At 49.3% G+C, this 5,000-nt stretch overlaps 1 protein-coding gene across 1 annotated transcript in view; it reads right to left on the reverse strand.

The window, feature by feature from the left end:
* Nucleotides 1-5,000, reverse strand: part of LOC119597119 — a 13,416-nt gene that overhangs the window by 3,078 nt on the left and 5,338 nt on the right. The window lies entirely within an intron of this gene.

Below are 5,000 nucleotides of genomic sequence, written 5' to 3' on the forward strand. Positions count from 1 at the left end.
ATCATAATCAATAACTGAAATGTTATTAATAATTCTACTATTGCAAGTGCTAGTAGTAACAATAATAATACCGATAGAAATGATAATTATGATGATTATAGAGATGATAACAACAAATGATAAAAATGTTAATGATAATAATAATAATAGTAATAATAATTATAGCGAAAATGATAAATAATAATAATAATAAGATAAGATAATCAGAATGAATGAGAATAAGGAAATCAGAATAACAAGAATGATAAGAATAATAACAAGAATAAGAACATGAATAGCAATAACAAAGGCTTAAGAACGAACTTTGGTCACGTGGCATCCACGAATTCAACTATGCACCTAATTTTCACCTAATTAGTCTTTCCCTAATTAAGTCGATTTTAGATCCCATTGAAGCGGGAGAACGTGAAGTGTACCAGACCAAATTAGGGAAAAAAAATTACGATAAATAAGGCAACTAGTGGAAATAATTTCTAAGTGGATCTCAGCTCCTCATGATTAGTCGCGAGTTGCCAGTGTTAGTCGATGGCCACTATGGCAACAGGGCAGCTTCAGGTATTTGCCACAGCCTCCGGGACTTCGGCGCTCCAACAAAGGCCAAGGGAGCCTCCATTCCTCATTATTGTGGAATAAAAAGACACAGCGGACATCCCGGCTTTTAAGGATGAAAGGACTCGGTCTATTTTGGCAGAATCTTTCCTTTCTCTTTCTTTTCCTCTCTCTCTCTCTCTCTCTCTCTCTCTCTCTCTCTCTCTCTCTCTCTCTCTCTCTCTCTCTCTCTCTCTCTTCTCTCTCTCTCTCTCTCTCTCTCTCTCTCTCTCTCTCTCTCTCTCTCTCTGTCTCTCTCTCTCTCTCTCTCTCTTCTCTCTCTCTCCTCTCTCTCTCTTTCTCTCTCTCTCTGTCTCTCTCTCCCTCTCTCTCTCTCTCTCTCTCTCTCTCTCTCTCTCTCTCTCTCTCTCTCTCTCTCTCTCTCTCTCTCTCTCTCTCTACCTGTCTTCCTAATAATAACGATAATAGTTGCTGTTGTTGCTGCTGCTGATGATGATGGTGTTGATGATGGTGATGGTGATGATGATGGTGAAGATGATGGTGATGGTGATGATGATGGTGAAGTTGATGGTGATGGTGATGGTGATGATGATGGTGATGATGATGGTGAAGATGATGGTGATGGTGATGATGATAATAATATTAATAATAATAATAATAATAATAATAATAATAATAATAATAATAATGATAATAATAATAATGATAATAATAACAATGATATTGATAATAATAACAATAGTAGTAATGATAATGCTAGCAATGATGATAATACAGATAACACTAACAATAATGTTCACAGCAACAACAACAACAACAAAAGTAACGATAAAAATAATAACCACCACCACCAACAACAATGACAATATTACTACTAATAATAAAAGTAGTAATAACAACCATAATAATAATAATAATAATAATAATAATAATAATAATGATAATAATAATAACAATAATAACAATAGAACAACAAAAATGAAAAAAAAATAATCATGATAACATCAATACCAACAGCAATGATAATTCTAATAAACAACAACAACAGTAACAATAACAACAACAACAAAAATCCTCTCCATCTCCCTTTGATATCTTTCCTTTTCTCCTGCATTCTCCTTTCTATCCTCTTCCTCATTCCCTCCTCCCATAAACGTAGACAGACCGCACTTTCTCGACAACACTTTACAACAATGAGATGACAACCAACTCTTCTCCCCCCCCCCCATGGTTGAAGTCCCTCCCCCCATGGTTGAAGTCCCTCCCCCCATGGTTGAGGTCCCTCCCCCCATAACTGAAGTCCCTCCCCCATAGTTGAAGTCCCTCCCCCCATAGTTGAAGTCCCTCCCCCGTGGTTGAAGTCCCTCCCCCCATGGTTGAAGTCCCTCTCCCCATAGTTGAAGTTGAAGTCTCTCCCCCCATAGTTGAAGTCCCTCCCCCCATGGTTGAAGTCCCTCCCCCCATGGTTGAAGTCCCCCCCCCATGGTTGAAGTCCCTCCCCCCATAACTGAAGTCCCTCCCCCCATAGATGAAGTCCCTCCCCCCATAGATGAAGTCCCTCCCCCCATAGATGAAGTCCCTCCCCCCATAACTGAAGTCCCTCCCCCATAACTGAAGTCCCTCCCCCATGTTGAAAGTCCCCTCCCCCCATAACTGAAGTCCCTCCCCCCATGGTTGAAGTCCCTCCCCCCATAGTTGAAGTCCCTCCCCCCATGGTTGAAGTCCCTCCCCCCATGGTTGAAGTCCCTCCCCCATGGTTGAAGTCCCTCCCCCATAACTGAAGTCCCTCCCCCCATAGATGAAGTCCCTCCCCCCATAGATGAAGTCCCTCCCCCCATAACTGAAGTCCCTCCCCCCATAACTGAAGTCCCTCCCCCCATGGTTGAAGTCCCTCCCCCCATAGTTAAAGTCCCTCCCCCCATAGATGAAGTCCCTCCCCCCATAGTTAAAGTCCCTCCCCCCATAACTGAAGTCCCTCCCCATGGTTGAAGTCCCTCCCCCCATAGTTGAAGTCCCTCCCCCATGGTTGAAGTCCCTCCCCCATAGTTGAAGTCCCTCCCCCCATGGTTGAAGTCCTCCCCCCATGGTTGAAGTCCCTCCCCCTCATAGTGAAGTCCCTCCCCCCATAGTTGAAGTCCCTCCCCCCATGTTTGAAGTCCCTCCCCCATAGTTGAAGTCCCTCCCCCATAGTTGAAGTCCCTCCCCCCATGGTTGAAGTCCCTCCCCATGAAGTCCCTCCCCCATAGTTGAAGTCCCTCCCCCCATAGTTGAAGTCCCTCCCCCCATGGTTGAAGTCCCTCCCCCATAGTTGAAGTCCCCCCCCCCATAGTTGAAGTCCCTCCCCCATGGTTGAAGTCCCTCCTCCCATAGTTGAAGTCCCTCCCCCCATGGTTGAAGTCCCTCCCCCCATGGTTGAAGTCCCTCCCCCCATGGTTGAAGTCCCTCCCCCCATGGTTGAAGTTCCTCCCCCCAGGTTGAAGTCCCTCCCCCCATAGTTGAAAGTCCCTCCCCCATAGTTGAAGTCCCTCCCCCCACAGTTGAAGTCCCTCCCCCATGGTTGAAGTCCCTCCCCCCATGGTTGAAGTCCCCCCCCATAGTTGAAGTCCCTCCCCCATGGTTGAAGTCCCTCCCATGGTTGAAGTCCCTCCCCCCCATGGTTGAAGTCCCTCCCCCCATAGTTGAAGTCCCTCCCCCCATAATTGAAGTCCCTCCCCATAGTTGAAGTCCCTCCCCCATAGTTGAAAGTCCCTCCCCCCATAGTTGAAGTCCCTCCCCCCATGGTTGAAGTCCCTCCCCCCTAGTTGAAGTCCCTCCCCCCATGGTTGAAGTCCCTCCCCCATAGTTGAAGTCCCTCCCCCATAATTGAAGTCCCTCCCCATAGTTGAAGTCCCTCCCCCCCATAGTTGAAGTCCCTCCCCCATAGTTGAAGTCCCTCCCCCATAGTTGAAGTCCCTCCCCCATAGTTGAAGTCCCTCCCCCATGGTTGAAGTCCCTCCCCCATAGTTGAAGTCCCTCCCCCCATAGTTGAAGTCCCTCCCCCCATAGTTGAAGTCCCTCCCCCCATGGTTGAAGTCCCTCCCCCCATAGTTGAAGTCCCTCCCCCCATAGATAAAGTCCCTCCCCCATAGTTGAAGTCCCTCCCCCCATGGTTGAAGTCCCTCCCCCCATGGTTGAAGTCCCACCCCCACTGGTTGAAGTCCCTCCCCCCATAGTTGAAGTCCCTCCCCCATAGTTGAAGTCCCTCCCCCATGGTTGAAGTCCCTCCCCATGGTGAAGTCCCTCCCCATGGTTGAAGTCCTCCCCCATAGTTGAAGTCCCTCCCCCATAGATAAAGTCCCTCCCCCATGGTTGAAGTCCTCCCCCATAGATGAAGTCCCACCCCCCATAGTTGAAGTCCCTCCCCCCATAGATGAAGTCCCTCCCCCATGGTTGAAGTCCCTCCCCCCATAGATGAAGTCCCTCCCCCATGGTTGAAGTCCCTCCCCCATAGTTGAAGTCCCTCCCCCCATAGTTCAGTTGAAGTCCCTCCCCCATAGTGAAGTCCCTCCCCCATGGTTGAAGTCCCTCCCCCATGGTTGAAGTCCCTCCCCCATGGTTGAAGTCCCTCCCCCCATGTGTGAAGTCCCTCCCCCATGGTTGAAGTCCATCCCCCATAGTGTTGAAGTCCTCCCCCAGTGAAGTCCTCCCCCAATGAAGTCCCTCCCCATAGTTGAAGTCCCTCCCCCATAGTTGAAGTCCCTCCCCCATAGTTGAAGTCCCTCCCCCCCATGGTTGAAGTCCCTCCCCCCATAAGTTGAAGTCCCTCCCCCATAGTGAAGTCCTCCCCCCATGGTTGAAGTCCCTCCCCCATAGTTGAAGTCCCTCCCCCATGGTTGAAGTCCTCCCCCCATAGGTTGAAGTCCCACCCCCCATGTTGAAGTCCCTCCCCCCATGGTTGAAGTCCCTCCACCCATTGTTGAAGTCCCTCCCCCCATAGTTGAAGTCCTCCCCATGTTGAAGTCCCCCCCCATAGTTGAAGTTGAAGTCCCTCCCCCCATAGTGAAGTCCTCCCCCCATGTGAAGTACCCCCCTATTGAAGTTGAAGTCCTCCCCCCATAATTGAAGTCCCTCCCCATAGTTGAAGTCCCTCCCCCCATGGTTGAAGTCACCCCATAGTTGAATTCCCTCCCCCCATAGTTGAAGTTGAAGTCCCTCCCCCCATGAGTTGAAGTCCCTCCCCCATGGTTGAAGTCCTCCCCCCATGGTTGAAGTCCCTCCCCCCATAGTTCAAGGTTGAAGTCCCTCCCCCCATGGTTGAAGTCCCTCCCCCATAGTTGAAGTCCCTCCCCCCATGGGTTTAAGTCCCTCCCCCATAGTTGAAGTTGAAGTCCCCTCCCCATAGTTGAGTTGAAGTCCCTCCCCCATGGTTGAAGTCCCTCCCCCATAGATGAAGTCCTCCCCCATGGTTGAAG

The sequence above is a fragment of the Penaeus monodon genome, chromosome 38 (assembly GCF_015228065.2).
Source record: "Penaeus monodon isolate SGIC_2016 chromosome 38, NSTDA_Pmon_1, whole genome shotgun sequence".
NCBI lineage: Eukaryota > Metazoa > Arthropoda > Malacostraca > Decapoda > Penaeidae > Penaeus > Penaeus monodon.